The sequence below is a fragment of the Gorilla gorilla genome, chromosome 2, assembly GCF_029281585.2.
Source record: "Gorilla gorilla gorilla isolate KB3781 chromosome 2, NHGRI_mGorGor1-v2.1_pri, whole genome shotgun sequence".
NCBI lineage: Eukaryota > Metazoa > Chordata > Mammalia > Primates > Hominidae > Gorilla > Gorilla gorilla.
In genome coordinates this window covers 208,535,832-208,558,778 of record NC_086017.1, presented here as the reverse complement: position 1 = coordinate 208,558,778, position 22,947 = coordinate 208,535,832, and the positions used below count along the sequence as shown (strand labels likewise).

At 48.1% G+C, this 22,947-nt stretch overlaps 1 pseudogene; it reads left to right on the top strand.

Annotated features, from left to right (window-relative positions):
- Positions 1-4,839: 4,839 nt before the first annotated feature.
- Positions 4,840-7,184, top strand: LOC115934001 (small ribosomal subunit protein uS2B-like; annotated as a pseudogene).
- Positions 7,185-22,947: the final 15,763 nt, after the last annotated feature.

The following is a 22,947-nucleotide window of genomic DNA, read 5'->3' as shown; positions in this document are numbered from 1 at the left end:
ATGTGGAAAGAGTTCCACGGCATATTGTTGAGTAAAAAGAGCAGGTTATGAAACAGTATATAATCCCATTATCATAAGATCTCACATACAAACTCACACGCACACTCACACACACAGAGCTGTCTGGAAATCTGTTCACCAAACTGTTAACAGTGACTAGCTCCAGTTGGTGCAATTTAAGGAGTAATTTTTACTTTCTTTAAACTTTATTTTAGTTTCTTTAACTCTTTATTTTGAATTTTAAAGCCTTTTAAATATCTAATCAATATCATTTTGGAATGAATAAATAAGCAAGCAAATACAAAGTAAAAGATCTGGGCACAGTGGCTCACGCCTGTAATCCCAGCACTTTGGGAGGCCCAGGCAGGCGGATCATCTGAGGTCAGGAGTTCAAGACCAGCCTGGCCAACAGGGCAAAACCCTGTCCCTACTAAGAATACAAAAACTAGCCGGGTGTGGTAGCGGGCACCTATAATCACAGCTACTCAGGAGGCTGAGGCAGGAGAATCGCTTGAACCCGGGAGGCAGAGGTTGCAGTGAGCCGAGATTGCGCCATTGCACTCCAGCCTGGGCGACTTAGCAAGACTTCATCTGAAAAACAACAACAACAACAACAAAAAGTAAAAGTAAAACTTCCACTGTCCCAATCACAGTCCCAATGTCACCTCTCACCTCTGAACAACGCAGGCGGCCTCAATGAGGAGGCTGAGGGGGCTGCGGAAGGAGCTACGGCTTGGAGCTACCCAGTCCTGGATGTGGACGTGGTGGATGTGGCCCTGTGACCAGCTGTGTGGCCTTCAAGCTGTCGCTTAGCCCTTCAGAGCCTCCATGTGTTCCCTGAGTGCCTGCCTGTGGGCTGGCTGGGAGGGGATGCAGGGAGGCACCCACAGCCCAGAGGCTACTCAGGGCTCCAGAGCCTCCATGTGTTCCCTGAGTGCCTGCCTGTGGGCTGGCTGGGAGGGGATGCAGGGAGGCACCCACAGCCCAGAGGCTCCTCAGGGCTCCAGAGCCCAGAAACGTGTGCCTGAGCAACGTCCTCTCCAGCGTCCCCAACTGCTAATGGTCCTGAGTGCACACTCCTGCCAGGCTGGGGCAGACGCAGGAGGAAGAAAGGGAAGTCTAGGAGACCAGGGCATCCTGAGGAAAGTAGACTAAAATCCAGGCCCAGCTGGGTCAGCGACAGGTGCCCAAGCATCAGAACCTGGGAGGGCTCGGGGGAGGAAGGGGAGGGCCTGAGCCCAGGATGAAACAGGCTGCTTCGGGCAGCGTGGGCCCCAGAAGGTCTTCTCCAGCCTCCTCCATCCACTACCCTTCGCTTATTCACACTGTTGGCTCCAAGGCCCTCCCATCCCACCCAAACCCCTCTCCCTAGTTCTCGGGCTTGTGTAGGATGCTAGAGCTGGAAGGGACCGCGGTGAATCAGCTTGGCCAATCAGCTCGCCTCACCCCCTCATAGTTCAGGAAACCAAAGCGTTTAGGAGACAGGGCTTCCTGCTGATGGGGACGCAGCCATCACAGCTCCGGACTTGAACCCAGGGTCTGGTTCCCGGCTGTGGCGTAACAGGACACAGTGTGCGGCACCAGCCTCCATCAGCACATCCCTCCCACCAGCTCCCCGCCCGCTCTCCGCCGGGCGAGTGGGAACAGCTGTGCCACAGCCATGTGCCTGGTCCTGCTTGCCAGCTGGCCGGCAGGGGACGCAGCACCAAGATCCCATTTTAGAGTCTGTTCCTAGGATCCTTCCTGGCACCAACTGTCACAGGTTGGGTTCCCAGGAAAACACTCGAGGACAGAGATTTGTGTGCAGGCGTCTCAGGGAGTGCTCTCACAAACAGTGCCTGCCAGGGGGTAAGAAGCCACGGGACGGGCAGAGAGAGGAGTGAGTGCCATGCAGTAGCCAGGAAGGCCCCGGCTGGTGAACCTTCCGAGTTATCTTGCCTTGAGGCAAGAGGGCCTGGCCTTTCTATCCCTACGGCAGCCCTCATGGACGCAGGTTTGGAGATGGGGGCGACCTTGAGCAAGGTGGTTCTCTTCAGCTGAGGGCACCTCCCAGAGAGAAACCCAGCTGGGCCCCACCAAAACCATCAACACTCCCGGCAGCTGCAGGAAGCAGAGACTCTGCCCTGAAGGGGCACCGGCCAGGGCCCCACAGCGGCCACTACAGAGAGAGTGGTGACCTGCCCTGAGATCAGGTCACCCGTGAATGGTGGCCCTGAATTCACTTCCAGAGGACCAAAGCCCACACCTTAATCCCAGTAAACATATGAATATCTGACACTTAGAGGGTGGGCTTATGTGCACTAGGCCCTGCCTATAAATCTCCTTGTTTAACCCTCATAGCAACATCATGAAGTATCAGTATTCAAGACACAGTTTACAGATGAAGAAACTGAGTATTGGAGATGATAGGTGATATGTTTGGCTGTGTCCCCACCCAAATCTCATCTTGAATTGTAGTTCCCATAATCCCCACAAGTCATGGGAGGGACCCGGTGGGAGGTGACTGAATCATGAGGGCGGTTCCCCCCGTGCTGCTGTTCTCGTGATGGTGAGTTCTCCTGAGTCTGGTGGTTTTATAAGGGGCTTTCCCCCCTTTTGCTCTGCACTTCTTTCTTCCCCTTCTGCCATGACTGTAAGTTTCCTGAGGCTCCCACAGCCCTGCACAACTGTGAGTCAATTAAACCTATTTTCCTTATAAATTACCCGGTCTCAAGTATGTCTTTATTAGCAGCACGAGAATGGGACTAATACAGCGGGTAACTTGCCCGAGGTCACTTGGCTAATAAGCCAGATGGAAGCCCAGGCAATCCGACACCAGGGCCGCTACATGATCAGGCCACACTGGTACACTGGACCTTGCCCGGTAGCTTGTGGATAACATCCATTTCGGGGAGAGAGTGGTGAACTTTGACCTTGGCGAGCTGGTGGTCTGCAGACTGATAGTGGCTCCAAGGAGGCAGAAGCTGCCTGGGATCTTTCCATCCCCGCAGCCTCCCTGCCCTAGTCCCCATGAGCTCCAGTGCCCAGGGGGGCGCAGCCTGGCCGGAGAAGTCATCCCCCTCAGCCCTGCTCACAGCCCATGTCTGTAGAGCAGCAGGTGCGGATACCATCCAGGCAGCCTGGGTTTGGCCACACCATCTCTGCAGAGCCCTGGTGCCTTGGTTTACAGAGCTGTAAAACAACAGATTGTCCCTATTATCATCAAGCTCGTGGCTCCCTCGGGTCTCTCTGAGAGGGGTGCTGGTGAAAAATGATGATGGCGCACACGGCAAAATGTGGGTGCTGGCTGTGTTCTGCAGGGTCGCCAGGCCCTGCAGAGGTTGACTTGGACAGCCAGCCACCCCACATTCCTTGGGAGAGGCACCTTTCCTACCACCTGTGAGAGGCTGTCCTGAGAACCAAGATCCTCATTCCTCAAAGGTCTTGAATGCGTGAAAAAGGAGGCTGCCCTAGGGAAAGAGACCAGAGGTCCCCGGGCCATCCTTCAGCCCAGCTTTTCTCTGTCACACTCCATGAAGAGTCTGTATCTGGGAAGGGCCTGTCTCCCCTCCAGGCTGCCAGCGAGCCCCTTAAGGGCAGGGACAGAGCCTGCCCCTGCCCAGTACATTCCCAGTGCCCAGCCTCACCTGCCACAGAGCAAACACAGACAGTGTTTGCTGAACGCATGAATGAGATGAGACGTTAGTTTTGCCTCCTGGAAGTTGGACTGGTCCCGGGGGAGTTCCAGGAATACTGAGGAGCTTGGTCCTCCCTGGCAACTCGTGGTGTGCAGAGCTGATTTTAAAAAGGATCACTGTTGGCATCGGGGCTGGCCAGTATCTGTCCCTGGTCCGGAGGCTGACCCCTGTCCCAGGAGATGTGTGTTGGTTTGCCAGGGCTGCCGTAACAAGGTGCCACAACCTGAGTGGCTTACGTGGCAAGTGTAACAAGGTGCCACAACCTGAGTGGCTTACGTGGCAAGTGTATCGTCTCACAGTCCCGGAGGCCGGGCGTCTGACACTAAGATGTCAGCAGGGCTGGTTCCTTGGCCTGCAGAGGCACCACCCACACTCAGCCTCTGTCTTCACACGGCACTCTTCGTGCGTCTGTGCCCAAATTCCCCCCTTTTAGGAGGACATCAGTCATACTGGATTAAGGCCCATCCTAATGACCTCATCTTAACTAATGACATCTCAAACAACCCTATTTTCAAATAATGTCCCATTTTGAGGCAGTGGGTGGGGGTTAGAACTTCAACACAGGAATTTGGGAGGGACACCACTCAACCCATAGCAGCTTGTGATTGTTCTGTTGGTCAGGGCTGGGCACAGAACACCCCGTAGGCTCTCTGCCCCCCTCCCCCACAACCCTTGTTCCCTACCCTCACCAATGCTAATATGAAGATGATGAAGATGATGTCCAGGTGACGTGCCAACCCAGAGAGATCAAACCATCAGGAAGCACTACCCCAGCCCCGAGGCGTGCCCTGACCCTCCGCTTAACTTCCCTTGGTGAAGAGGTGAAGAAGCAGGTATAGATGAGTCTCACCCGCAGCTAGACGGGCTCAGAGTTCTCTCTGGTGCTAGTTTTGGTACATGTGGGAGGGAGAAGAAGCTGGCTTTCCCAATACCAGGCTCTGGGCACCAGGCTTAGTGCCACCGGGGTGTGCTCATGCCCGACCCCAACTCTCTCACTCTACTTTCTCTCCTCCTTTCCTCCCTCTCCAGCTCCAGCTGTTGCTGGTTCCTAGAACCCAGACCACCCATCGGGGGCTGGAAAGGAAGCCAAATGGCCCCAGCATTTCCCAGGAATGTTACATTTTGACAATCAATTACCAGCTTTAGGTGTGACCTCCTCTTCTCCCTCCCAGCTCCCCGCAGGGGAGCTATTAGAATTATCCCCATTCTACAGGACTGGGAAATGAGGCTGTGAGAGTGAGGAGCTGAGGAACTTGCTGGGATTTGAACACAGGCAGAGTCAGCCCCAGAGGGTGGTGGTGGCGAGTCTCCACCAGGCCAGGCTGGGAAGCCTGTGCTGCCACAGGCCTGACTGGACCGCCTGCCTGCAGTCTCCAGGACATTCGAACCAAAGTCCAGGTGCAATTGCCTTTATCGCGTCTGCTGCAGTTCTCCAGTCATCTCAAGGACACCGGCCAGTTGGCCCCCAGGAGCAGGAGGCTGGTCAGCGTTTGTCAGAGCAGGGCTCATCACTGATAACAAAAGTGCTGGCCACGCCAGTGCTGGAGGCAGGCTGGGGACTGTGCTTATCTTTGAGAGGACAGAATTCCACAGCAAAACTTTTCAGCCTGCAGTGGCTGCTCATCTGAGCCTTCGTCAGGGTGTGAGGTCCCGTCCTCCTCTTGCTGGGGGTAACCTAGAGCAGAGAGCTGTTCTGCCTAAAGACCTGCCCTGCCATTGGCCCTCCTGGCTGAAGGCTCTTTCGCCCTGCAGCAGAGCATGGGTATGGCTAGGAAGGAGTGACTTGTAGGGAAAAATAGGGCCACCTGCCCCAGATACTAAGGCACGGAGAATGGTGTAACATATTCTAAACACACGGGCAGGTCCCCATGTGGATGTGACGGATGTATGTACACAAGGGCAAGCATGTACACCCCTGTTTCCAGGCCTGGCCCCCTGCAGAAAGACGGAGGAGGTGGATCCTGCTCAGCAGAGGACAACAGGATCTGCCCTCACCCAGGAGAGTCTCAGGACTCCAAACGCGTGAGGCCTCACTCTACTCCTGTTTCATTTCCATCAGAGGCTAAGAACTTATTAACAGCCAGGCTTCTTTTCTTTCCACTCCAACTTCAGGTTCCTTCTGAGACTTCACCAAGGAGAGGGGTGGGGACTGCTTTGAAATGCATCTGCTTTGCTTAGTCTCTTCTTAGGCAACTTTTAAAAATTGTGATAAAATACACCATTTTCACCAGTGTAAGTGTACAGTTCTGTGGCACTGACACTGTTGTGCAGCCATCACCCACCACCCATCTCCAGAACCCTTTTATCCCCAACTGAAACTCTGACCCATTAAACACAAACTCCCCATTTCCCCAGCCCCTCAGCCCCTGGCAACCACCATTCTACTTCCTGCCTTTATAAACTTGATCATTTTAGGCACTTCATGTAAGTGGGATATACATACTGTATTTGTCCTTTAGTGACTGGTTATTCTCCTTGAAACTCAGCCTTCAAGTTTCATCTACGTTGTAGCATGTATCAGAATTTCCTTCCTTTTGCCTTTCCATGCTACCTACAGAGGGTTCCATCCGGCATTGTTCTGGATTCTCATCGTAATTTAAAGGGAAATTTTCACAGTGTCCGGAGCCCTTGATGTCCTGCAAATGAAGAAAGAGGATGTCCTTAAGTTCCTTGCAGCAGGAACCCAGTTAGGTGGCAGCAATCTTGACTTCCAGGTGGAACAGTACATCTATAAAAGGAAAAGTGATGGCATCTACATCATAAATCTGACAAGGACCTGGAAGAAGCTTCTGCTGGCAGCTCGTGCCATTGTTGCCATTGAAAACGCTGCTGCTGTCAGTGTTATATCCTCCAGGAATACTGGCCAGAGGGTCGTGCTGAAGTTTGCTGCTGCCACCGGAGCCACTCCAATCGCTGGCCCCTTCACTCCTGGAACCTTCACTAACCAGATCCAGGCAGCCTTCTGGGAGCCACGGCTTCTTGCGGTTACTGACCCCAGGGCTGACCAGCAGCCTCTCACGGAGACTACCCACCATTGCTCTGTAACACAGATTCTCCTCTGTGCTATGTGGACTTTGCCATCCCATGCAACAAGGGAGCTCGCTCAGTGGGTTTGATGTGGTGGATGCTGGCTCGGGAAGCTCTGTGCATGCGTGGCAGCATTTCCCGTGAACACCCCTGGGAGGTCATGCCTGATCTCTACTTCTACAGAGATCCTGAAGAGATTGAAAAAGAGCAGGCTGCTGCCGAAAACACTGTGACCAAGGAGGAATTTCAGGGTGAATGGACTGCTCCAGCTCCTGAGTTCACTGCTACTCAGCCTGAGGTTGCAGACTGGCCTGACGGCGTGCAGGTGCCGTCTGTGCCTATTCAGCAGCTCCCTACTGAAGACTGGAGCGCTCAGCCTGCCACGGAAGACTGGTCTGCAGCTCCCACTGCTCAGGCCACTGAATGGGTAGGAGCAACCACTGAACGGTCCTAGGCTGTTCTCGCACAGGCTCTTACGCAACATGGAAATAAGGTTGATGGAAAATAAACATCAGTTTCTAAAAAAAAAAAAAAAAAAATTCCTTCCTTTTTAAGGCTGTATAATATTCCTATATATAATATATTATATGTAGATATATAATATATAATATATTATATGTTATATTATATGTAGATATATAATACTATATATAATATATATTATATGTAGATATATAATATAATATATAATATATTATATGTAGATATATAATATAATATATAATATATTATATGTAGATATATAATACAATATATATAATATATAATATATTGTATAATATATATAGCATAAATAATATATAAATAATATTTTATATACTATATAAATATTTCTACATATTATATTATATATAGGAATATTATACAGGGTTAAAATATTACAGATTATATAAACAGGTAATATATAATATTCCTATGTATATAATATATAGATTTTGTTTTTGCATTCATCCATCAATGGGGACTTGGGTTCCTTCCATCTTTTCAGTGCTGCTATGGGCATGAGTATGCACATCTCTGTTTGAGTTCCTGCTTTCAAGTCCTTGTCTATATACCCAGAAGTGGGGTTGCTGCATCCTGTGGAAAGTCCATGTTTAATCTTGGGGGAGTCATCATACTGTTTTCCACAGTAGTGGCACCATTTGTCATTCCTACCAACAGGGCACAAGAGTTCCCATTTCTTCACATCCTCACTAACATTTATTTTCTTTTTTATAATAGTCATCCTAATGGGTGTGAAGTGGTATTTCGTTGTGGTTTGGATTTGCATTTCCTTAATGATTAATGACGTTGAGCGTCTTGTCATGTACTTACTGGCCATTTGAATATCTTCTTTGGAGAAATGTCTATCCAAGTCCTTAGGTAACTTTACATTTTTAAAAAACTCCTTGATGCCCTGAAGGTTGTCACTGGGGACTATTTCCCTCTGAGATTTCCTGTGGCCCATCCCTGTGCTTCGCTTGCTCCCAACACAGATGTTCCTCTGGGAACAGGAGGCAAGATGGGAAAGGGAGCTGGAAAGACAAACATCACCCAGCCTTGGGACCAGCCTGGAGAACTTTGCTCTTGGGGATTTCAAGCTTGTTGCTTCAGAAATCCAGAAACTCAAGCTAAGCTGTGGCCAGTATGCCCTGCTTCCCCCAAGACAGAGAGGCCAGCTTTGAGGGGACTTTGTCTGGGCTGGGAGGGCCACTGACACTGCGCTCCTGGCAGGAATGCGCAGCCCCTGCCTCCAGACCTGTCTTCGGGCCCCAGCTTGTGATTTTCTAGGGAGAAGCTGCTGCCCGCTGGCCACATGACACCTACGGTCACACGCACAGGCCTTTCTGCTGATAGGAAAGATTGTAATCACGTCTGTAACTGGAAGGTGTGTACAGGGCTGGGCTCATCATCCACCTCAGTTCAGTTTATTGCCAGCACCAGCCTCAAGGCCCTTCTCCTGTTTCATTCCTCTTCCCCACTTCATCTCTGGGCCCAATTCCTGTCCCCACCTCCCCCTCACCCCACCACGGCCATCCATTGCAATGTGTCTGATGTGTATCCTTGCATCATTGTCAAACACATGTTTGTGTGTGTGTGTCTTTAATATACCCTGCCCTGTGCTAATAAATTGCATTCTCTTTCTCACTCTATTGTTCACTAACACTACGTTTTAAAAACCATTCATACTTTAGTATGTGTTTCTGATTCATAGAGGATTCCATCCTGGCTTCCATATCTGGGAGACAGACGAACAGGTACCACTCTGTGGCCCAGGCTGGAGTGCAGTGGCGCCATCTCGGCTCACTGCAACCTCCGCATCCTGCGCTCAAGCGATTCTTGTGCCTCAGCCTCCTGAGTAGCTGGGATTACAGGCGCCCACCCCCATGCCTGGCTAATTTTTTGTTATCTTTAGTAGAGGCGGGGTTTCTCCATGTTGGTCAGGCTGTTCTCAAACTTCTGACCTCAGGTGATCCACCCGCCTCAGCCTCCCAAAGTGTTGGGATTACAGGCGTGAGCCAACGCGCCCATCCCCGATCCACCTTTACTCTTAAGGTATGAACTAAATTAATCTAATCATCTATGCCTTCGCTTGCTTTTTCTATTGAACTGCCTCTTCCTGAGAAGGTGGCTTCCTTAAGATCTCCAACTACAATTGTTGAGCTGTTTCTTCCTACAGTTCTGCCAGTTGTTGCTTCAGAGTTTTTTCAAGACTATTGTTTTGCATGTGTGTGCGTGTGTGTGTTTGTGCATTTTATCACACGCTATATCTCTCTTTGATAATATGATGGTTTTACCTTCAATTATATTTTTTAGCTGTTAATATCACTACTCTTTCTTGGTTCATATTTACCTGCTATATCATTTATCTGTCTGTTTCTTTTCAGTCTTTCTCTATCCTTTTAAGTATATTCCTCACAGTTCTCAGTATCAAGACTAAGAGTTTCTGCCTAGATATTTTCTGCCTTTTTATTTAGCTACTGACATTTTATTTATAGTTATTATTAATACTGTTACTTTAGGACTTATTTGTATCTTCTTTTATATATCCTATTTACCATATGTTTTGTTAACTTTTTTCCCTTTCCTTCTGCTGGTTTGAAAGTGTGTTTTAGAACCCTGTGAAATGCACCACTGAAGAGAAAGCTCTTAGGAGTCATGGTGACTGAGAACATCACAGTATCCTGGCTGGGGTTCTGGAATCGAATTGGGCATTCGTGAAAAAACTGGAGAAATCCAAATAAAGTCTTTAGTTCAGTTAGTAATGTTATATCAATGTTAATTTCTTAGTTTTGGTAAATATATTGTGGATACATAAGATGTTAACATGAAAGAAATCTGTACTACCCATACTACCTTTACAATTCTCCCACAAATCTAAAGTTATTTCCAAATAAAAATTTTAAGATACACCTATGTTTAAAAAGTACCTGTATGCATGTATGTATGAGCAGGCAACAAGAGATTATCAGGAATGAACAGATAGCTTTTAAAAACTTTTGAAATGAAACATACAAATCTTAAAATACCAATTAGGGAATTGGGAGTTAACAAGCTACCGAAGTTGCAACCCTGAAAGACAAATAGAAGAAAAACATAAAGGAAGCACAAGTGAGGATGTGTGTGTGTGAAGATGCACATGTATGTGTAGCCAGGTCCTCAAAAATGTAGAACAGAGAGGATGAGGGAAATAAAATATTCACAGAGATAATGGCCATGACATCTTCAGAACTCGTGAAAAACATATCAGAAGTCTAGGAACAAAAATGCATCCCAAGCAGGATAAGTAAAAATAAATCCTTACCTAGACACATCTCAGTGAAAATGAAAATGCAAAAGACAAAGGTAAGATCTTAAAGACAACCAGAGTGAAAGGGCAAGTCACCCACAAAGGTTAACAGTTAGAAAGACAGCCAACTTCTCAGCAGACACAACAGAAGTCAGAAGATAGTGAATACAGTCTTGCAAATGTTGACAGAAAATAACTGTCAACTTGGAATGATGAACCCTGCAAGACTATCTTTCAAGATTGAGGGTGGCAAAAATGGGGAGTTTGTCATCAAGAAAGTTGAACTAATGAAAGAAAAAAATTGATCTCAGAAGAGCAATCTAAGATACAGGATAAAAGAGAGAATGCTGAATAAATGGAAATAATGTATATAAATTCTAATATTGTCTTTTAAAATTATTGTAATTGTATTTATAGATATCATCAAATTGCTCTACTCAGAGGCTTTCCAGTTTATAGTCACCAGCAACATAAGAAAGTACCCATTTCCCCATCTCTCTGATAATGTGATTTTTACTAAACCAAGAGTTGAAAATGGTATTTCAGCTGGGCATGGTGGCTCATGCCTGCAATCCTGGCACTTTGGGAGGCCAAGGTGGGTGGATCACTTGAGCACAGGAGTTTGAGACCAGCCTGGGCAACATGGCAAAACCCCATCTCCACGAAAAAAAAATTTAAAAAATGGCCAGGCATTGTGGTGTGCACCTGTAGCCCCAGCTACTCAGGAGACTGAGGTAGGAGGATCACTTGAGCCCCAGAGGCCGAGGCTGTAGAGAGTCAAGATTGTGCCAGTGCATTCCAGCCTGGGCAATGGAGCAAGATCCTGTTTCTAAAATATATATATATAAATAAAAATTATCATGTGATATGTCTTTCTATATATTTAAATTATCTTTTGTATCTCTTATAATTTGACAGTTTAATTCATAAATATGTTTCATGTATCTCATTAAGTTTGTTCCAAATTGTTTCATTTTGTGTCATCATTGTTTGTTGCTTTTGTTGTTGTTGTTTTTGTAAATGGACTTAAATGAACTTTCTTCCATTAGTTTTTCTATTAATAACTAGTTGTTCTTTACTTATGTGAAGTCTATAGTTTCTGAATATTAATATCAAACTAGACACTTTACAGAATTATTCAGTAAATTTACTGAATTTAATTTTACTGAATTATTGTAACACTTTCTTAATAGATTGTATTTATTTATTTATTTATCTATTTTTATTTTTATTTTGAGACGGAGTCTTGCTCTGCCGCCAGGCTGGAGTGCAGTGGTGCGATCTCGGCCCACTGCAGTCTCCACCTCCTGGGTTCAAGCAATTCTCCTGCCTCAGCCTCCTGAGTAGCTGGGATTACAGGCACCTGCCACCACGCCTGGCTAATTTTTGTATTTTTAGTAAAGACGGGGTTTCACCACGTTGGCCAGGCTGGTTACGAACTCCTGACCTCAAGCAACCCACCCACCTCGGCCTCCCAAAGTGTTGGGATTAGAAGCATGAGCCACCGCGCCCAGCTAGATTTTATTTTTTTAGAGCAACTTTAGGTTCCCAGCAAAACTACGTGGAAAGTACAGAGATTCCCCACATGCCCCCAAACCCTCGCCACACATACCACCTCCCCCACCATCCTGCACCAGAGTGGTACATTTGTTACAGCCGATGAGCCTACATTGACACGTCATTGTCAACCAAAGTCCACAGTTCATGTTAGGGTTTACTCTTGGTGTTGCCCGTTCTATGGGTTGAGACGTGTCCTGACATCTACCACTGTGGTATCATATAGGATAGTTTCACTTCTCTGAAAATCCTGTGGGCCCTACCTATTCATCCTCTCTCCCGCAACCCCTGACAACCACTGATCTTTTTAATGTCTCCATAGTTTTGCTTTTTCCAGAATGTCATATAGTTGGAATCACATAGTATATAACCTTTTCAGATGGGCTTTTTTCACTTTAGTAATACGTGTTTAAGATTCCTCTATGTCTTTTCACAGCTTGACAGCTTATTTCTTTTTAGTGCTGAGTAATATTCCACAGTCTGAGTGTACCAGAGTTCATGCATTCACCTGTTGAAGAACAGCTTGGTTGCTACCAAGTTTTGGCAATCATGGTTAAAGTTGCTGTAAACATTCATGTACAGGCTTTCTTTTTTGAGACAGAGTTTTGCTCTGTCACCCAGGCTGGAGTGCAGTGGCGCGATCTCGGCTCACCGCAAGCTCCGCCTCCCAGGTTCACGCCATTCTCCTGCCTCAGCCTCCCGAGTATCTGGGACTACAGGCGCCCACCACCACGCCCGGCTAATTTTTTGTATTTTTAGTAGAGATGGGGTTTCACCGTGTTAGCCAGGATGGTCTTGATCTCCTGACCTCGTGATCCGCCTGCCTCGGCCTCCCAAAGTGCTGGGATTACAGGCGTGAGCCACCACGCCTGGCCTCATATAAGGCTTTTGTGTAGACCTGAGTTTTCAGTTCATTTGGATAAATATCAAGGAGCTCGACTGCTGGATTGTGTGGTAAGAGCATGTTTAGTTTTGTAAGGAACTGCCAACCCTCTTCCAAACTGGCTGTATACCATTTTGCATTCCCACCAACAATGAATGGCCCTTCCTATTGCTTTTCATCCTCACCAGCATTTGGTGTGTGATTTCTGAATAAAATCCTTTGTGTTTTCCAAGTATACAGTTATTTTGATCTGAAAATAATAATTTTTCCTCCATTGTGATTTCTCTATCTCTATATTCTACCTCTTGTCAAATTATATTGGCTAACACATCCAGAAAAATATTAAGTAATAGCTGTAAAAATGGATAAACCTCTTTTGTTCTTGACTTCAAGTTTGGGAGAACTTTTATTGTGTCCCCATTAAGTATGATGCTGGCTTTTATACTGAGATAAGTATATTGTTTCGTATTAAGAAAATATACCTGTTCCTATTTTATTAAGAGTGTTTACCAAAAATAAACTGTTGAATTTTTCAGTATCTGTGGGGATTATCACATCATTTTTCTTTTATATGCTAAATATTAATATGATCAATCACATTGATAGATTTCATAATATTAAACCATTCTTAAATTTCTGGAAGGTAACCTTTTTAGAAAAAAATCTCCTTAGGTCTGGCACGGTGGCTCACACCTGTAATCCCAGCACGAGTGAGGCGGATCACTTGAGGCCAGAAGTTCAAGACCAGCCTGGCCAACGTGGTGAAACCCGTCTCTACTAAAAATACAAAAATTAGTTGGGCGCAGTGGCGCATTCCTGTAATCCCAGCTACTCGGGAGACTGAGGCAGGAGAATCGCTTAAACCACGGAGGAAGAAGTTGCAGTGAGCCAAGACTGTGCCACTGCACTCCAGCCTGGGCAACAGACTGAGACTCCGTCTCAAAAAGAAAAGAAAAGAAAATCTCCTTAAAGTCATAAAAACAACGAAACTTATATGTGCCCTTATCTCTGAAGAGAATGTTAAATAAATGCACAAATAAGAAAAAGCTGCTCATGAAGTGCTCCTGTGTTTTTGGCACACCAAGTTCCTCCACATACGGAAAACCCTGGGACCTTTTGGCTAGAAAGACACAGGCAGAGAGCCCACGGGGACCTCCCTGCGAACGCAGAGCTTTGCTTAGCTTCAGTTCAGCCCAGGGACTGAGGACCCGCCTCAGGCCCGGAGCTGCAGGGCTTGGGGCCCCCTCCAGCCTCCAGGTGACTCAACACCACGATTAGACTCACTCAGCAATTCTGGGAATGATCTGAGATCTTTCTAATGTTTCTCAACTTCTTTCACAATGCTGGGGGCCCAAAGCCAGCCCTGCGCTCCTGAGAAAGGAGACACAAGGAGCAGAAGGTCAGGGTCAGCGGGGCATGGCGAGTCTTTTGAGTTTCTTGGGAAATGCTTCCTGGGCTCAGCAAATACAAAATCGGAGCCTTCTGCTTCTACAAATCAAACTCCTGTGATTGCCCCCTCTGACCTCAATTCTTTTTTTTTTTTTCTTTTTTTGAGACAGAGTCTCACTCTCTCGCCCAGGCTGTAGTGCAATGGTGCAATCTGGGTTCACTGCAACCTCCGCCTCCCGGGTTCAAGCGATTCTCCTGCCTCAGCCTCCCGAGTAGCTGGGACTACACGTGCACGCCATCACGCCCGGCTAACTTTTGAATTTTTGTAGAGACGGGGTTTCACCATGATGGCCAGGCTGGTCTTGAATTCCTGACCTCAGGTGATCCACCTCCCTCGGCCTCCCAAAGTGCTGGGATGATAGGCCTGAGCCTCCGCACCCAGCCCCTCAATTCTAACGCTCTCTTTCTAGCCCTCTCTTCCCAGCTCGGATGGGCCCTTGGCCCCAGGTCTCCAGTGGCAAGTCCGGGCGGGCTCCTGGGCCGACTCCTGCAGGCGCCATAGACACAGCCTGGCCTCCCAGATCCCGGGCAGCTTGGGCTGCGCAGAGAATCCAAAAGGCTTCCAAGGAGGTGAGTCCGTGGAATGTGTTCGTGATTCGCTGAGATGAAGCCGAAGGGAAACAGCCCAGGGCAGGGACACCGCAAGTATTAGGTAGAACCATATGAAATTGCGGATAATTTGCTGTTTTTGACCTACGGCAAACCAGCATTATCATACTGTTCACCCAAACCCAAAGGCTGCCTTTGAGACCGCAATGATCACAGAACCAATTCCGTGGTGCCACCCAGTGGTCAGAAGAAGAAAACAGGGCTTGATTCTTTTTTTTTTTTTTTTTTTTTTTTTTTATTATACTTTAAGTTTTAGGGTACATGTGCACATTAGGGCTTGATTCTTAAATGATGATGCTGACGACGATGATGCCGACAGGAACAGGGTAAGTGACGCTTCTGGAGCTTCCATGACGTGCTGGGAATAGAAGTTTCACACAAGTGATTATTCAATGTTACTGTGTTTGTCGCAACAATCAAGTATACTTATATAATACAAACAGCTCTCCTGAGTAAGCAGGTAGGTAATATCATTATTCCCATTTTAGAGGTGAGAAAGATGAGGCTCAGGGGATTTAGCAAGTGGCGCAAAATCACACAGACAAGGGAGGCAGACCCAGGTTTGAGCTCAGAGCCTGGCTCAGAATCATGTTCTTCACGTGCAGGTTCCCTTTCCACGTTAGGGAGAAGGTGAGGCTCCCAAGCCAGAGATCCGAACTCTGGGAGGTCCCCAGGCAAGACTGACCTAGGTGCACACACCTGAACTTCTCAGCACTTCACATCACAGCAGAACAGAAGATGAGTCGGGTGTGGTGGCTCACGCCTGTAATCCCAGCACTTTGGGAGGCAAAGACGGGCAGATCGCTAGAGCCCAGGAGTTCCAGACCAGCCTGGGCAACACGGTGAGACCCCATCTCTACAAAAAGTACAAAAATTAGCCAGGAGTGGTGGCGCTTGCCTGTAGTCCCAGCTACTCAGAAGGCTGAGGTGGGAGGATAGCTTGAGCCTGGGAGGTCGAGGCTGCAGTGACCTGAGATCATGCCACTGCACTCCAGCCTGGGTGACACAGCAAGACCTTGTCTCAAAAACAAAAACCAAAACCCAAAGAACAGAGGATGTTAGTGGAACCATTACAGCAGGATATTAAAGTAATAGTTTCAGTCCCAGCACGGCGACTCACGCCTGTAATCCCAGCACTTTGGGAGGCCGAGGCAGGTGGATCACCTGAGGTCCGGAGTTTGAGACCAGCCTGACCAATATGGTGAAACCTTGTCTCTACTAAAAATACAAAAATTAGCCAGACGCCAGTTACTTGGGAGGCTGAGACAGGAGACTTGCTTGAACCTGGGAGGCAGAGGTTGCAGTGAGCCAAGATTGTGCCACTGCACTCCAGCCTGGGTGATGGAGTGAGACTCCATCTCAACAATAAATGAATAAACAAATAAAGTAATAGTTTCAAAAATTGCATTAAAGGAAGTTCATTAAAATAAAAAAGAAAACTGTGTGCTACAAATAACATTGATCAAGTAATTAATTGTTGGCTTTCTGAAATTCATTCTGGAAAATTATCTAAAAATTAATCAGTATTTGTATAATTTGGATTCACTGTTTTGATTCAAATCTTCTTGAAGGATAAAAATATCCTTCAAATCCTTTGAATGGCAAGGTCCAAACATTACCATTCCATGCTGCCATGAAACACAGTAGGTGGGGTAGAGGCTGGGAGGAAAAAGGCTGCTTGCCAGTCAGGCTGAGGAAATGGCAAAGCAGGCAGGATGCGTCCTCCCCCAGGGCTCCTAATACGGGCTCTGGGCAGCGAACTCCCCATGAACGCAGGGTCAGGAGGGAGCCACAATGGCCAGTCTCTGCAGATGTCCCATGAGCTGACACCATGGGACTATCGGCACCATCGTGGCCTGAGAGGGTCGGGGCTATATCAGGTGTCTTACCCCCAAGACCTTGAGCTGTGTGGCTTCCCAGAGATCACTGGTCATATGACAGATGCGGAAGCCGAGGCACCTGGAGAGGAATCAGCTGACTTGGGGTTACGCATCTAGTGGGTGGCAGAGCCAGGACTGTTACCCAGGCTCTGACTTCCCGTCCAGATCCTCCAACTCCTCACCGAGGTCAGAAGCGCTGCTGCTCTAACTGACCTGTAACTTGGTGAGTTAGGAAAACCACAGGAAGGCCACACCAGAACTTCAGCTGTTCCTGAGCCTGGTTCTGCCTGGGAACTTTGTGCCACTCCATGCGGGCCTGGGGCAGAGAAAGAGGGAGACAAAGATGCTTACAGCATGGGCTCTGCACCCATCCTCCAGCTTCCTAGAGTGTCTTGGCACCCTTTGGGTGCTCAGTCGTGCTTACCAATGGTGACAATGAGGACAAGGAAGAGGAAAGGTGAGAGGGGACAAAGGAAGGGGAGAGGACTTGATGACAGGGAGAAGCGGGGCTGGACTATTTGAGGGAAGATTATAGTGAGGCTGACCCAGAGAAGGCCTTAGAGTTACTCGATTACATCTCAGACTAAGGAAAGGCTCTTATATTCTGGGCTGTTTCTCATTTTAAGTTTTGTGGGCCGGGCACGGTGGCTCACGCCTGTAATCCCAGCACTTTGGGAGGCCGAGGTGGGCAGGATTACTTGAGGTCAGGAGTTTGAGACCAGCCTGGCCAACATGGTGAAACCCCAACTCCACTAAAAATACAAAAATCAGCCGGGCGTGGTGGCGGGGCGCCTGTAATCCCAGCTACTCGGGAGGCTGAGGCAGGAGAGTCGCTTGAACCTGGGAGGTGGAAGTTGCAGTGAGCTGAGATCGCACCACTGCACTCCAGCCTGGGTGACAGAGTGAGACTCTATCTCAAAAAAAAAAAAAAAAAAAAAGTTTTGTGTATCTATCCGAACTTTTACAATTGTGCACATATATTACTTTGGTTAAAAAAGTAAATTAAAGGAGAAAACACTTCGATCAAACACAAGAACCTAAAGGGTGACAAAGCGTTGCTGTGGCAGCTAGAGAGGCATAGATCCCCGGCAGGCAGGGGCCTGAGGGGAGGCAGATAGCACCTGCCAGCTAGGCCAGAAAAAAGAAGGGGCCTTTTCCCTTCTTGCCCCAGCAGGGTTCCACAGTAATCTTATTTTGTCCCATGGATCAACCACTGTCCTCATCAGAGGCTCTTAACCTTTGTGGGGTCATGGGCCCTGTGAAATCAGAAACCCCATTTGCCCCAGGAAAAACAGTGTACATGTATGCATACCCATAAAACTGTCCGTATAACTCCCTGGGTTTACAAGCTCCTGGTTAAGCGCTGCTCCATGTGCTGATGTCCAACCAGACCGTTTTCCCAGTCCAGACTTCCCTTCTGAGCTTTAAACCCACACATTCAACTTTCCTCTGCATGGAAATCTCCCAACAGTACCTCAAAGTGTCAAGTAGTTAAAACCAAATTTAAACTCCCCCTAAATCTGCTCCACCTCCTGTACTCCCTGTCTAGGGACTGGAACTATCACCCACCCATTTGCCAAGTATGAGATCTGCTGTCAACTTGGAGCAGTGGTTCTCAACGCTGGCTGTACATCAGAAGCCACCGTGGAGGCCTGTAAAACACAGAGGTCTGGGCCTCCCTGCTGGCCCTCAGACACAGAGCCTCTGGCAGGAAGTCCAGCATGATCAGTCTGAAAGAAGGCTGAGAACCACTCCCCCAGACAGAACATCTTTCTGTCAGTCTCACTCCAAAACAGTCACCAAGTCCTGTGGCTTCTACCTATTGGATTCCATGGCATTTATTTAGAATAGGTCATTCTCCAGCATGATATGAAAGTCAACTCTTAAAACAAGGTAGACCAAGCACGGTGGCTCATGCCTATAATCCCAGCACTTTGGGAGGCCAAGGCAGGAGGGCTGCTTCAGGCCAAGAGTTTGAGACCAGCCTGGGCAACTTAGTGCGACTCCACCTCTAACTAAAAGAGAAAACAAAAAGAATAATCAGAGGAAGTTTCCCTTCCTATCATCACCTCCCAGTTACTGGACAGGCTGCCTCCATTTTAACCTCCTTCAGTCCTTCCTCCACAGCCGGAGTCAATGTTCCAAACTGCCAGAGTCTGGCTGTGTTATTTCCCTGCCTAAGCCTCTCGGTGGCCCCTCATCACTCCCAGGATAAAGTGCACGCTCCTTAGCAAAGCATGTGAGGTCCCCGCCCCACCCCAATCTGGGTCCTGCCTACTTGTAGCTCTACGTCTTCCCCACACCCCGCTATACCTACACAATCCACAAAAACACAACTCTAAGCTACCAACAGGCCCTCTGCCTGGATTCCTTTGTTGCCCCTCTGGGAAGGCTTCCTGGACTAGACCTGGCTGGATTAATTGGGCGCCCCCTTCTCAAGGCGCTCAGAGCACCTCCTGCTTATCTCCAGCACTGGATTAACCACAGGTGATTTTTGACAAAGGTGTCAAGGTAAAGATAGCTTTCTCGACAAATGGTACTGGAAAAGTGGATGTCTAGATCTATATCTAAAAATGAGCCTTGGCCGGGCACGGTGGCTCACGCCTGTAATCTCAGCACTTTGGGAGGCCAAGGCCAGTGGATCACTTGAGGCCAGGAGTTCGAGACCAGCCTGGCCAACATGTTGAAACCCTGTCTCTACTAAAAATACAAAAGTTAGCTGGGTGTTGTGGCGGGTGCCTGTAATCCCAGCTACTCAGGAGGCTGAGGCAGGAGAATCACTTGAACCCAGGAGGCGGAGGTTGCAGTGAGCCGAGATCATGCAACTGCACTCCAGCCTGGGCAACAGAGCGAGACTCCATCTTAAATAATTAAATAAATAAATAAGACCCTTGATTCTTACCTCACACCACACATAAAATTAGTTTGAGTGTATCATAGACCTAAACAAAAAGCCAAAACTATACAATTCTAGAAGAAAATATAGGAGAAAATATTTGCAACCTCACCTTAAGGTAGGCAATCAAGGAAAATGGTTAATAAATTGGATGCTGTCACAATTAGAAACTTTGGCTCTTTGAAAGATAACATTAGGAAAATGAAAAAACAGGTGGGTTTGGTGGCTCACACCTGTATTCCCAGCATTTTGGGAAGCTGGAGGCAGTAGGATCACTTGAGCCCAGGAGTTCAAGACCAGCCTGGGCAACATAGCGAGATCTCATCTCTACTAAAGATAAAAAATTGAAATAAAAATAATTAGCCAGGCATGGTGGGGTGTGCCTATCATCCCAGCTACTCAGAAGGCTGAGGTGGGAGGATCACTTGAGCCCATGAGTTCGAGATTGCATTTAGCTACAATTATACCACTGCACTCCAGCCTGGGAGACAGCATGAGACCCTGTCTCATGGAAAAAAAGAAAAAGAAAAAAGAAAATGAAAAGACAAACCATAGAATGCTATGGGCTCTCATACATTGCTGGTGGTAATGTCAAATAGTATGACCACTTTGAAAAACAATTTCTTACCATGAAGCCAGGCGTGGTGGCTCAAACTGTAATCCCAGCACTTTGGGAGGCCAAGGCAGATGGATCACAAGGTTAGGAGTTCAAGACCAGCCTGACCAACATGGTGAAACCCCATCTCTCCCAAAATACAAAAATTAGTTGGGCGTGGTGGCGCACGCCTGTAATCCCAGCTACTCAGGAGACTGAGGCAGGAGAATCACTTGAACCCAGGAGACGGAGGTTGCAGTGAGCCAAGATTGCACCACTGCACTCCAGCCTGGGCGACAGAGCGAGACTCCGTCTCAAAAAAAAAAAAAAAAAAAAAGTCTGGGTGTGGTGGCTCACGCCTGTAATCACAGCACTTTGGGAGGCTGAGGTGGGTGGATCACAAGGTTAGGAGTTCAAGACCAGCCTGACCAACATGGGGAAACCCCATCTCTCCCAAAATACAAAAATTAGTTGGGCGTGGTGGTGCACACCTGTAATCTCAGCTACTCAGGAGACTGAGGCAGGAGAATCACTTGAACCCAGGAGACGGAGGTTGCAGTGAGCCAAGATTGCACCACTGCACTCCAGCCTGGGCGACAGAGCGAGACTCCATCTTAAAAAAGAAAAAAAAAAAAAAGGCTGGGTGTGGTGGCTCACGCCTGTAATCCCAGCACTTTGGGAGGCCGAGGCGGGTGGATCACGAGGTCAGATCGAGACCATCCTGGCTAACACAGTGAAACCCTGTCTCTGATAAAAATACAAAAAAAAATAGCCGGGCTTGGTGGCAGGCGCCTGTAGTCCCAGCTACATGGGAGTCTGAGGCAGGAGAATGGCATGAACCCGGGAGGCGGAGCTTGCAGTGAGCTGAGATGGTGCCGCTGCACTCCAGCCTAGGCTACAGAGCAAGACTCCGTCTCAAAAAAAAATAATTAATTAATTAATTAAATAAATGTTTTAAAAAAAGACTCACCATGCAACCAAGCCATCCCACCTACTTCCAGGCATTTTACCCAAGAGAAATGAAACATATGTATATTCAAAAAACTTTCTAGGAAGGCTCAAGTCAGTTTTATTCACGATGCCTTCAAACTGGAAACAACCCAGACATCTAACAACAACCCTGCATCCTCCTTTGGGGTCCTGAGAGGGTGCCTCCCCACCAGCCCAGCTTGGCCAACTTTAGTCCATCCATCAATGTCCAAATGGACAAACAGCCTGTGGCATATCCATGCAATGGAATACTACTCACCAGTGATAAGGAGGGAACTTGATACACACTTTAGTAAATACCTGAAATTTTAGATTGCTTCAGTATCCATTTTGAGTATAGGGTTAACAATTTCATACTAGAAGCAGGGCTTAGTCACCTTGGATACAGTTTCCAGCTCTCTGCTGGAACAGTATCTCAACACATTCCATCCAGATATCTGGTCCTATGTAGCCACCTCCTGGTAACTGCCTCCCTGTGGGATGTATACATACAACCAACTAGACTCACCCCACCGACGCCCACACCCTGCATGGACTATGCAGATATGCCCCAGTGACCACCCCTAAGTCACAAGGCGGCCCCACAGGACTCCAGTTCGCTCCTCTAGGTGAACCAATTAGAGCTCCCCTTGGGAAAACTGCTTGAGTAATGCCCTGGACTCCAATAAAAGCCTCAGCCCACAGGTCCGTCTCTCTCTGGCTCCCCCCACCCCACGACGATCGTGTACAGTGTCCCCAAGACCTTCCCAATGGCCCTCAGATGCCCTCTTCCCCTGTGGATCTGTAAGTACTAGGACCACTTCTGTTAGCTCCTGTGTTTCGTTGTGTTGCCTGCTCTGTGTCATGCCTGACTGAGACGCTCAAACGTAACGTTTTCCCTGGTCAGGGCTTTTCCTAGAGAGCAGCTATCTTGGTAGGAATAAACTAGATACAGGTCAGACAAGAAGCACAAGGAGATCTGCCAGGATAAATATGTCTCCTGGGAGAGGGACACCCGGTCACAGGTCAGCCGGGATACAGAGGTGCCCCATGAAAGGCCCACGGCAAACACCCACGACCAAATCCCAGGAGCCCTGTCAGGGCAGAGTTGGCCTTTACAGAGGCTCTCCAGGGACGCCTCAAGACCAAGGTAGAGGAAAATACAACACACACACGCCACGTGGGCGACGCTCAGCTGCATGGTGCTAAGCGAAGAAAGCCAGGCACAAAAGACCACACGGCGAATGGTTCTCCTTGTATGCAATTGCGAGAAAGGCAAAGGGCAGTGACGGAAATCAGATGAGCCGCTGTCTGGAACCAGGGTGGAGGGGAGGTGAAGGATTCGCTGCAAAGGGGCAGGAGGGTGCTTTTGGGAGGAGAGGGCTTCTTGAACTGGGGGGGAGGCTGGCCTGGCGGTTTCACGCGTCAAAAGTCATGGAACTGAGCCGGGCATGGTGGCGGGGCCTGTGGTCCCAGCTACTCGGGAGGCTGAGGCAGCAGGATCGCTGCAGCCTAGACGTTCAAGGCTGCAGCGAGCCGAGATCGTGCCACTGCACTCCAGCCCGGGCGACAGAGACCCTGTATCTAAAAAATAAAAGAAAAAATTCATGGAACTGTATACTTCCATGTACTGTAC